Genomic DNA, 12,375 nt, shown 5'->3' with positions numbered 1-12,375 from the left:
GGAGCCTGGGAGAGCCCGGCTGTGCCTGGGTGTTCCTGATTTTATTTTGAGTGAGGGAGACGAGGGGCGTTTGGACAGCATCCTGTTGGGTAGAGAACACCCCGGGAGGGGCAGTGCTCTCCATCCCCGCACTGGCTCAGTAGTAGCCTTTTCACCTACCAGGAGGAAATGAGGCCTGGGCATCTGGAAAAAGCATCCTTGCGCTCATTGGCCGAAAGCTGGAAAAAATTAATTTTCAGTGATGAGTTTTGCTTGCTGCAGTTAACAATCATTATAAAATAGGTAAGGTGAGCTCACGCTTGTTTTCCTGATTATTAACTGTATGTATGGGTTTTTATTACGTTGTACCAAGCTGGGATAATTGTAAAAATATTTGCGTAAGCTGTGTGACTCTGAGGCCTCCTGGTCTACTTTCTTTCATTCCAAGGGTGGAGTCTTTTCATTATTCAAGACTTACGCTATAAACGAAAAGTCGGCGGACTTTTCCTGTACAGGTCCAGATGGTAAATATTTTAGGCTTTGCAGGCCATGCAGGCTGTTGGACCGCCTCACCTCTAACACTGTGGTGTGAAAGCGGCCACAGACAGTACACAGATGAAGGGGCATGCTGTCTTCCGCTAGCTCTTGGTTTATAGACACTCGAGGTGGGCCAGATTCGGCCAGGAGCTGTGGTTTGCAGACCCCTGCTATAAACAGTGGAGAATTCCCTGAACTAGGAACCTGGACACCGAGGGTCTAATGTCAGCACTGCTCCTGTGTGACTGCAGGAAATTAGCCCACCTCTCTGGTTATTGATTTTCCTTGTAATACAACAGAAGCACCAGACACGGACAGTCTCTAACCCGCCGGGATTCTTAAATCTGGCTCTTCAGTTTATGCAAATCTGGCATCTCCTTTTCCTCCTGTCAGTAGGTGTTCAGAACACGGGGTCTGGTAGGGTGCCTCACTCCTTAGCCACTCGGGGATGTGTTTGGTTTCTGAACTGCATAATAACGTTGTGTATTTCTCTAATGGTGTCTTTTCTGGCAGCCCCATCACCAACCTGCTTCTTGAGTTACCGAGAGGTGGCTCTGTGATAGGAAAGTTTACCTCTGCATGGTTTGGCAGCTTGGGGAAAAAAGAGAAATAGTGAAGATTACCCAGCAAATCAGTGATGCTCTTGGAGAGACCTGCTGCCTCCCAAGAAAAAGAAGTGTTGTGCGAGTTGTTGTAGTCCCGGACGCACACCCGCGGTGAGGGGCCGTGCGCCCCTGTGAGGCCGATCAGATGTGGCCGAGAGCAAGGTTCTGGCCCGAAACTGCCTGGTTATATTTATGTCTCTAAGTCTGAGAAATAGGGGGAAGTAATAGGATGGAATGAGATAATACATGTAAAGTGCTTAGAACTGCGCCTGGCACGCATAGTGAGTGCGTAATAAATGGTAGCCACGCCACTATTATTGTTGCCACCATCCTGTCACCCTCCCATAAATGTGTTTAGGGCGACTCTTCCGCATTTGTATATGAGTTTCGTGTTTCACTTTGGACTGGAGATGTAGGATGAACAGTTTGCTCCTGACCTGTATGTTAAGCGACTCTCGCTGAGGTGGAAGGATTGAGGGGAGAAGACCGTGGAGAGGGAAAGGCATGGGAAGGAGGGAAGAGGGAAGGAGGGAGGGAAAGAAGGGAAGGGACTTGGGTTCTCGAGGAAAGGAGGATCAGATTCTAAGTTTAGTCACGTTCCCCTTACAGTTGTTGGGATGGGATGGACCCCCCCCCCCCCCCGCTGCAGTGTGGAGAGTTGCTATCTTCTGTCATTATCCAGGATGTAGGATTATGGGGGCAGGTTTAGGTATTTCTAGGGTGCACTCGCCTTTCTTTTGGTTTTGGTCTCCTTAGTTTCCCAGGATATTTTTACCATTTCCACCGGAGAACTTAAATTTGGGGACACAACTAGCCTCTCGGTCGTGTGGCTGGGTTCTGTCCTTATGACAAGGGTTACAGGTGTGCGCCTCCCAAAGCAGCAGGCCGGAGACAGTTTGCACAGGAGGCTGCCAAGAGAAATTGGGGTGACTGTGAACCTTATGGCAGGTTAAATGAGACTCAGTGCTTTTTTTGCTTGGCTTGATGTCGCTGAGAAGGACGCCTGGAGATCACTTGGTCTGCAGGGTGTTTGCCTCTGCAGGCTGATTTTAACCAATTCTGACAGGAGGGCAGAGGCCCCCAGGCAAGGTCAGGACCACAAATCCCATCCCAGCAGGTGCATGATGGGGAGACAGCGCCCTCCAGATGACCTTCAAGTCCCCATTGATTTCCCGTTAAGCAGTGCTTCCCCACCCCCACCCGCTCCTATCCCTGCCGCTACCCCTAGGCTTGGGGCTCTGGAATAGGGCTTGGATCAGCTCTCTGAGAAAGAACATGCAGAAGGAGTTAATTCTGAGAGAGGCCCTTCAAGGGAAATGGAGTGGGTATGTTGGGGACCATCTTCTGGTACTGCTGCTTTACAGTGCCAGTGTCAGACCTGGGATGTCCCTTTAGGGCATAGAAAAGAGTGGCTGATGTCACAAATGGCATCATTTATCCACTTGGCCCTGCTTCTCTCCAGGTTTTGGGGTATGTGGGTGGCATTGTGGGGTCATGAGCAAGATTTGAGTATGGACAGTGGAATGGTCCCTGTCCCACTGCCGGGAGTGTATTGGGCAGAGAGCATCTGAAGGGAGGAGGTGGCATGTGACTCCCATTTCCGGCCCAGGGTGCCTTTCCCAGCACTGACCTTCTTGCCCTCTGGAAGGTGAGGCTTCCACACCATCCACATGGTCTGTTACAGGCAGGCCTATAACTTCTTTTCTTTTTATTTATTGATTTTTACAGAGAGAGGGGAATGGAGAGGGAGAGAGAGAAAGAAACATCGATGAGGGAGAACATTGACTGACCGCCTCCTGCATGTCCCCCTGGGGATCGGGCCCACAACCTGGGCATGTGCCCTGACTGGGAATCGAACCAACGACCTCTTGGTGCCTGGGCTGATGCTCAACCACTGAGCTACATCTTATATTTATTTGTTCGGTGGTGTCTGTTAAGCATTTCCTAGGTGCCAAATCCTGTGTTAAGTCAGGGGATCCAGTCGTAGACAAGAGACAGGAAGATCCTTGTCTCATGGAGCTCACAATTTTATGTAGAGACTATCAGCAGGCGAAGGAGGAAAAAAAATGAAAGTGGTAAGTATTATGAAAAAAATAAAATGAAATGTGAGATATTAAGGACTAGAGCAGGTGTGGAGAAGAGTGGGCTCCCCTAGGGGATAAAGGAGGAGAAGAGGAGAAGGCAACCAGGAGATCTGAGAGGAACGCATACCAGGACCAGGGGACAGCAAGGTCCTGAGCTGAAATGATCTTGGTATATGAGAGGAACAGCAAGAAGTGCAGTGAGGATGGTGCCCCGTAGGCATGGGGGCTGGAGACCAGGTGAAGTTGGAAAGGCGGGCATGACCAGGCAGTCTGGGGGCCTGCAGCTGCGGGAAAAAGTTCAGATCTCATTCTGAGCCCAATGAAAAGCCATTGGAGGGATTTAAGGAGGAGGATGTCATGATCTGATTTCCATTTAAAAAGATCATTTGGTCTGCTGTGTTGAGAATTGACTGCAGAAGTGTGTGTTCTTTGTGGTTGTGTTTGAAATGCCAGCCTGATACTTCCTTTCCTGGAGAAGGCAGCACTGAGGCCCTTAGATTCCTGCAGCCAGGATGGGCTCTGAGGACGTTTTTGTCCAAAAATTGTCTCTGATCAGTGGTCTGCTTCTCCTGGAGATCACACCCAAGGGACAGTGTACTGGGGCCCAGCTCATCGTTGGGGGTTCGGAAAGGACTCAGCCTATAAACCAGGGAAAGTAAAAATGTTTTGTAGTCAGTAAGGTAGGTTTCTGGGATGGGTGTGTATTTCTTTTCTAGGTATGCTTCACCTAGGAAAAAAAAAGCAGTCTTTTTTTTTTTTTTTTTTTTTTTAACTTTTGGAAGTTGGTTACATTCTACACATTTTTTAGTCTCTGGAGGAGAGATTTATTTTGTCACGTCTGGATGCCATTTGGAAGTCAAACCTTGGCCGCAAGGAAAGCTGCAGTCTTCTTCCTCCCCAGAGCACCCCCCTTTCCTTAACCCCCAACCCGTGCCCCATTATTTACTGGAAGGAGCCACACTGCTTTTCTCCTGCCTCCAGTCTCTTGTCCTTGGCAGCCCCTTGTCTTCAACCCTGAGTTACGTATGTCATCAGAACCCCCAGTGGCAGCTCAGAAATCATGGGCAGGTTCAGTATAAATTTCGTCTTGCTTAGGTAGCTTTGCATAATAAGTCCCTGAAAAGTCTTCACCAGAGTAGATGCTGCAAAAGGAATTTATTGGGCCTACTGGGCCTGAACGTCAGACTGAGTGGCGCTTAAGTCATAATGGGGGTTTTAGGGTTCAAATTCTTCATCTGACTTAGCTTTTGCAAGGCAATGTCCTTGTCCCCAGTATGCCTATCCTGGGATATTAGGTCAGAGGCACTTCCAGTGACCACTCCAAGGATGCCTTGACCAGGCCTCTGGGATGTTCTGTTAGGGATGAGGACTTCTGTGGGACTAGTCTGCCACAGGTTAATTCATGCCAGTTGCCTGAAAATGTTCCCGACAGGAACAAAACTAGCCAAGTGGAAGTTAGTTAGCTGGGCTTTCCAGCTCTGCCATTAAAACATGGTCCAAGAGTCCGACTGGTGTGGCTCAGTGGTTGAGTGTCAACCCATGCACCAGGAGGTCGCCGGTTCAATTCCCGGTCAGGGCACATGCCCAGGTTGTGGGCCCGATCCCCAGTGGGGGGCATGCAGGAGGCAGCCAATCGATGTTCTCTCTCATTGATGCTTCTCTCTCTCTCTCTTCCTTTCACTTCTTCTCTCTCTAAAATCAAAAAAGGAAAAATAAATTATAAAAACAACAGCAGCCCTGGCTGGTTTGGCTCGGCAGTTAGAGCGTCGTTCTGCGGTCCAGAGAGACCCAGGTTCGGTTCCAGCTAAGGGCACGTACCTCGGTTGCAGTTTGTCCCCAGCCCTGGTTGGTCGTGTGGGTGGCAGCCACTCGATGTGTCCCTTTCACGCTGATGTTTCTCTCTCTCTCTCTTTCCCTCCCACTCTATCTGAACAAAAAATGGAAAAATGTCCTCGGGCGAGGATAAAAACAAAACAAAACAACAACAACAACAACATGGCCCAGGAGCCTTGCAGGCCCTTTTGCTCCTCGCATTGGAGATTGGAGAGCTATCTTTAGATAAGTCAGTTTCATATTTCTTAGAATCACTGGGGGGTGGGCTCTATAAAAAATGCAGATATCTGGACCATATCCCAAGCCTCCTGGATCAGAATTTTGCAGCCTCCTCCCCACCCCCACTGATTCTGACACCAACGAAGGCTGCAATCCTGAGCCCCGGGCCATTCCCCTGGAGAGTGGGGCGATGGCATTCTTGATAAGCTGCAAAGGGATGTTTTCTGCTTCGGCAGAGGAGAAGCCGGTCTTCCAGGAGTGAGCCTGGTGACAGCACACAGTATTGGGGAGCTTCTTATCAAGTTCCGAGAAGGGGGATATTCTGTGTCTTATCGAATGGCGTGAATATTATAGATGGAGAAGTGAAAAAAACTCAAGAGCTGATGTGAACGTTTTGGGGGAAATTCAGTAGGATTGAATTGATAGGGTATCTGTTTTCAGATGCCTAATCCCGTGCTCTGGAGAAGCCAGATAGCTTCAGGCTCACCCCATCTTCATGGGAGAAAATTGTGCCGAACCTCTGTCAGCGGCGGAGCTTCCGCTAGTTGGCTCAGGATAGCAGGATGCTTCAGTCACGCCGTCCACACTGATCACACGCTTCTGAATTCTCTGCACTATGTCTGGCTGGGGAGCTCATAATGTGGAACTCTTAGCCCCTGTCTTCAAGATGCTTATAATGTGGTTGGGTGGGCAGAGATAAGGAGGGCAGTCCAGGCTGGGTAAACACAAGGGAAACACCTGGGGAGCTCAGAGAAGGTAGAGAGCAAGCATTACTGGCAGGGCTCACTGGAAGGCTTTCTAGAAGAGGCAGGACTCAGCCAGCCCTTGAATAAGATAAACCCAGCCAGAGCAAGGGCAGGAGGCAAGAATTCCAGGTGGGAGGAAGTATTTTGTTGGGTTCCAGGGCTAGGGTTGTTTGCTTCATATATGTGGAAAGATAAATGAGAATTTCTTTCTTTCTTTCTTTCTTTCTTTCTTTCTTTCTTTCTTTCTTTCTTTCTTTCTTTCTTTCTTTCTCTCTCTCTCTTTCTCTCCCTTCCCTCCCTTCCCTTCCCTTCCCTTCCCCTCCCCTCCCCCTCCCTTCCCTTCCCTTCCCTTCCCTTCCCTTCCCTTCCCCTTCCCCTCCCCCTCCCCCTCCCCTCCCCTCCCCTCCCCTCCCCCTCCCCTCCCCTCCCCTCCCCTCCCCTCCCTCCCCTTCCCTTCCCTTCCCTTCCCTTCCCTTCCCTTCCCTTCCCTTCCCTTCCCTTCCCTTCCCTTCCCTTCCCTTCCCTTCCCTTCCCTCTTTCCTTTGTTTCTTTTCTTTTCTTTTCTTTCTTTCTTTCTTTCTTTCTTTCTTTCTTTCTTTCTTTCTTTCTTTCTTTCTTTCTTTCTTCCTTTCTTCCTTTCTTCCTTTCTTCCTTTCTTCCTTTCTTTCTTTCCTTTCTTTCTTTCTTTTCTTTCTTTCCTTTCTTTTCTTTTTCTTTTCTTTCTTTCTTTCAATCCAACATGGCAAGCTCTGTGCTGGGCTTGGGGACAGAGTGACAAGTAGCCAGATGTGGTCTGTGCATTTGGGGCTGGCTTTGGACTTCTGGGATCATCGTGCAATAACTACTGTGTTCTCCTGGGTGCCTGAGGTTTGACCTCGGCCACCCTGCTGACTTCTGTCTTAGGACGAAGGTTTGGGTGGTCACCTAAAGACACTGCAGGAATGAGTGTGGTATGTATGTGTGTCACATGGAGGGCACTGACCTGCTCAGACAGAGGGTCGTTCACAAAGTGGCGGGCGATACTACTCTTTGAGGGAAGGAGAAAAATCTACCACTAAGCATAGGCATTTCCCTCTGTGTGCCAGAGGCGCTATCTCATTTAATTCTCTCTCAGACCCGGAGCAGGTATTTTGTTACCCATATCGTAGGAAATGGAATTTAGACTCAGGGAGGATGAGTAACCTGCCTCAGGGTTGTGCAGACAGTAAGAGGTGGAGACTCAGATCTGCCTGATTTCCAGTCTCTGTCCTTTCCCCTCCTCCCCCCATACCTCTCCAAGGGCCTTGGAAGCTTGGTAAGGAATTTGGGCGCTTTGGGAGCCATCTTGGCTACTATACTGAGAAGTGAAAGACTAAAAGCTGGGTTCGAGGGAGAGTGCTTTTTGTCAGAATGAGTGGGAGAAATGAGATTGCTGCAATAACCCAGGAGCTGAACGAAATGAGAGCAATTGCAAACATTCTCTCATTTCCCCCTAAAGTTGTAACCTATATGTGCAAAAAAATTTAGAAGACCATGCCTGAGCCTGCAAATCCTGAGTGGCTGTGTGCAGTGCCCCTGTGAATGTGGTCCCTGTCCTCATGGAGTTTATATAGTCTAGTAGAGAAGATAAATATTAAACAATGAATTGAGTTGAAATTGACATTATTAATAGTATTTTTGTCTTTGTCGGAAGGGAACAGGATGAGGATGGAATGGGATTAGAATGTCTCTCTTACCCATCATCTATCTATAGCCCGTTCCTATTTTAAATATCAAAAACACTGTCTTAGTCAGCTTGGGCTGATGTAACAAAACAACCATAGACTAGATGGCTTAAACAAGAGACATTTATTTTTTATAATTCTGGAGGCTGGGAAGTCTGAAATCTGGGTGCCATCTCATGGTCTAGTTCTGGTGATGGTTGAGGGTTTTCTTCCTGGCTTGCAGATCGCTGTCCTTTTTTTTCCCCCATCCATTTCCAGACAGAGTGGGAGGGAGGAAAGAGATGGAGGAGAGGGAGAGAGGGAGATAAAGACACATCGGTTGGTTGCCTCCTGCATGACCCCGATCAGGGTTGGGGACCAACCACAACCGAGGTACATGCCCTTGCCTGGAATCAAACCCAGGACTCATTGGTCCATGGGCCAATGTTTTAACTGCTGAGCCAAACTGGCCAGGGCCAAATTGCTTTTCTTGTGCTGTCTCTCTGCATGGGGGTGGTGGAGGGGGACAGAGAGAGAGAGAGATTGAGATTTCTTTTTTTTATAAGGGTACTAATCCCTTCATCCCCAAAGGTTCCATCTCCAAATACCATCACACTGAAGGTTAGGGCTTCAATATGTGAATTTTGGGGAGACATAATTCAGTCCATAGCAAACACTAAACTTGGCTTTGTTTCCAGGGCAGCTGTAGGAACAGTATAACTATAAGGAAAACAAAAAGTTCCCCCACCTTACCCAATATTGCCCCCCTCTTGCTAGTTGTAAAACACCACATAAATGGGAGATGACTTTCCATGCCACAGAGTTAAACATGTTTAAATGCAAACAGAAGGAAGTTAGCCTATTGGTGTGGTGCAGACGAGTCTGAATGTGTTTGTGGGCAATTGTAGGAATATGGGTAGCTGAGCGAGACAGCAGGGAAATCCAGGTGCTCACAGACAAAAGGGCGGGGGCACTGCGGGCAGGAGAAGACAGAAATTCTGCTGCAGGCCAGGCCTTCTGTTCATTCCTTCTTATCTTTGTTTTTATGCACAAATTGCTGTGATGGGCCAAGGTCCTTTTTTATCAGTCAAAAAAGGCCATGCAGTGGGAATGGAGAAAAAGGGACAACTCCCTAAGAAAGGAAAGAATTCAGTGCCACATGGGATGAAGGGCAGGGAAGGACCAAGGACAACTTGCTGGGGAGCTAGGAGAACAGGGTTCCTAGGTCTCCCACCCCAACCTAGAAGAATGGAGTCCAGGGGAAGGGAGCAGGCTGTGCAAGAGATGAGGAATTTGCTTTTCGACAGGTGTGTGAGGTGAGGCGGGACACCTGTCCCTGGGTCAGGACCAGAGGGACAGTGAAGAGCCAGGGGCCCCAGGTGTGTGGGTTGGAGGGCTGGGTCTGGGAGTCAGGTCAGGAATGGAATCTAGGAGAACAGCAAACAGATCAGGTCTTAAAAGAGAGGGAGGTGGAAGTGTGAGGAAGGAGAGGAGAGAGTCTCGAAGAAGGGTGTGTGTGTTATGTGCTCTGAGAAGCACTGTTAGAGCCTCGTTGGCATTCAGTTTGGAGAAATCTCATTGTTTGTCCTCTGTGACTCCTCTTTGGTCCCTGGAATCCATTTCTCCACAGATCTGCTCAAGGGGGGTCACTGGAGCACTCTCAGAGCTGGGATGGCTACTTTCATTCCAGATGGGATTCCTAAGGGACCTCACCGCTCACAAAGCCCAGAACCAGGCAGCCAGCATACTCCAGGCAGAGAGCCCAGCAATTTGTTCCCCCGCCTTTCCCACTTCTGATTGCAGTCTTGAGTAGCCTGAAGTCAGTTGCTGATGAGAACATCATTCTACTCAGCCTGTGCCAGCCCAAGACATCTATCATCCCGTGGAAAAGCCAGCCCTCTTGGTTTGGTGCAGACAGGTGACTGCTGGGGCTTGGCTGTGCCTGACCCAGCCTGGGGCACACTGGTCACCACTCCACAAAGGAGTGGTCCGCTGCCAGTCTTTCCTTGCTCCCTCTGCCCCTTGCAACTTAAATGCAAATGTCACCCCTGGGATCCTATCACTGTGGGATATTTTTTTAAGAAATACCATATTGAAAAGGACATTTGTCCTCTCTCCTGTTTAAATTGCTTCCCACAGGTTATAGGGAGACCTGGCCATTATTTTCTTCCGGACAGCAGAGCAAGCCTTGTGAACATTTTGGCTAATTAACTTTTGGAGAAGAGCTGCTTGAATTCATCAAGGAGGTTCAAGCCTCTTTTCTCCTCCCATTATCTTGAAAAAGGCTTTACATTTTGTTTCCAAATCTCTGCCAACGCCTGGTCTGTTTAAAAGTGACTTCCCTGGAGACGATGGCAGAGAGGGTGTTTGATGTCACATTTTTTGCAGCTTCAATCTTTAATACGGTTGTTCCAGACCCCAGAAAGTTTTTTCTGTTTACATAAGGGAGGTATCATTCACACAAAGATTACATTTAAAAATATACCCCCAGCATACCTGTTACTAATAACATTGCATGTTATGAAAGTGGAAAGTATTTAAGATGAAATTAATTTTTGCTCAGTGTACCACTTTGTTTGACTTTCTTGTTCCATTCCGCATGGGGCCCGGACTTGGCCAACCTCACTTTTCATTTTCAGCAAGCTCACTTTCTTACTCTTTAGGAATGACGCTTTTGCGAGTAAGTTACGAGCATATCAGGGAAAGTCTAATTTGAGAGCCTACTATAGATTTCTAATGTATTGGCTTCCAGAGTTTGTTTTGAAAATGGAAACCCTCTTCTCTTCAGTTGTTCAGTTTTAGTGTATAATTTTCTTTTCTTGTTTTAGTGGGTTCTCTTTTAGCTGAATTTCTGGAGTTGGAATAGTTAACATCATTTTTGGCAGGCTGTCCAAAGATCGTGGGAAAACAGATAACTGTTTCTCACATCGGACACCTCTCTGTCATTTCCCACCAGTGTGGCGTGGCTGGTCGTTGTTTCGTTCGAGGGGAGCTGGAGCATCCAGGGCACCCTAGTTGGGCTGTGTCATCTTGCCTGGGCTGAGCTGCCTGTGAAAGTCCTGTTACACTGGTCTCCTTCTGCTAAAGCCATGCTGTTGCTGAGACCGGTGGAACGCAGATGCAAATACTTTGTAGGAAATGGTTCTTTATTTTTGATCAATCTCATAATCCTTGTTACTGACCTTGATTACATCAGCATATGTGCTGTTCCACTTTATAGCATTTTAATGGGCTTTTATCCCCCTCCCCAATTCAGTTCCAGCTGTGTGACTACTACAGTTTGGTTTTCAGCTGCTAGGACACTTTCTGAGCACGTTTTGCCCTCCTTGTGAGAGTGAAGATATTCAGAGGTGAAAAAGGAGCAAGGGGGATTTTGTTTTTAAAGGGGGCATGCCAATAAGTAATTTCCAAAAGATGCCTCATGGCTACAATGATTGTATACTCCCAGAATGAGAAATTTGCTTTAAACTCTGGTAGACTGATCCATTGACTTAAAAAAAAAAAAAGTATAGAAAATTTTGTTTAAAATTTGTTTTCTTTTTTTTATCCTCACCCGAGGACATTTTTCCATTTTTTTGTTCAGATAGAGCGGGAGGGAGAGAAAGGAAGAGAGAGAGAGAGAAACATTGATGTGAAGGGACACATTGAGTGGCTGCCACCCGCACGACCAACCAGGGCCGGGGACAAACTGCAACCGAGGTATGTGCCTTTAGCGGGAACCGAACCCGGATCTCTCTGTACCGCAGGCTGACGCTCCAACCGCTGAGCCAAACCGACCAGGGCTAAAATTTGTTTTCTTTATTCCTCTAAATATTTTGGTTAAGAAATACATTATTTTTAACTTAGTGACTTTGCCTGATATTGACTTTTCATATCTACATAGAACCAAAACAAAGGGACATTCATAATGTCGCTTCAAAATGAGCTACTTGATTCTCCCTTTGGCCTTGCAATCCCGGGGCTCTCCTCTTCCTGTCTGTTTCTCCTCTGCTCCAAGAGGCTCAAGTTTACCTGGCAATGGTTATGTTATTACATTTGTATTTCTTGAGCCATTTATTAACCTCCAACATGTACCTAGCTTTCATTTGTTAGATATTTGATCTCATTGATTATTTTTGTGTTTGACATTTCAACATTTTTACTCTTGTAGGTGAAATGCATATTATTGCTATAACTTAAAAATTTAATTGAAAAATTTTCAATTACAGTTGACATTCAATATTATTTCATATTAGTTTTAGGTGTGTGCTTTACGTTTGATCAGTTTTCATCAATGTTATATTTTTGGTCTTTGAAAAGAGTCTTAAAATTACTAGCATCACCACATGTCCAAGGATACCGAAGATACAGGAATCTACATTTACTGTGTTTAATCAGATCACTGCTCCAGAAAAGTAGAAAGGTCTTTCTAGGTTTTGAATTCAATTATTTTGAGTTCAAAATTAAACTATTATTATTTTAAACACTTTTATTTTTCATCAGAAAGTTCTTTTTCTTTAAGTGTGTGGTTTCAAAAGACTGGTACATGATCCTCTTCACCCCCTTCCCCCATCATAGCTCTCCTTTTATGGAATGTCTCCTCTGTCCTTCTGATCTTTTATTTGGAGAGTTTCTCTTCAATTGTAATGGAAATCTGTGCATCTATGCTGGTGGTTTGGGTTCATTCTAGACTGTCTTTGCTGGCAATTGC

General features: G+C 46.9%; 1 protein-coding gene across 10 annotated transcripts in view; it reads left to right on the top strand.

Annotated features, from left to right (window-relative positions):
• The window catches only part of DPF3 (double PHD fingers 3), a 256,139-nt gene that overhangs the window by 98,209 nt on the left and 145,555 nt on the right, over nucleotides 1–12,375 (top strand). The gene's annotated exons all lie outside the window — the stretch shown is intronic.

This window comes from Molossus molossus, unplaced genomic scaffold (assembly GCF_014108415.1).
Source record: "Molossus molossus isolate mMolMol1 unplaced genomic scaffold, mMolMol1.p scaffold_m16_p_1, whole genome shotgun sequence".
NCBI lineage: Eukaryota > Metazoa > Chordata > Mammalia > Chiroptera > Molossidae > Molossus > Molossus molossus.
This window is presented reverse-complemented; position numbering and strand designations above follow the sequence as displayed.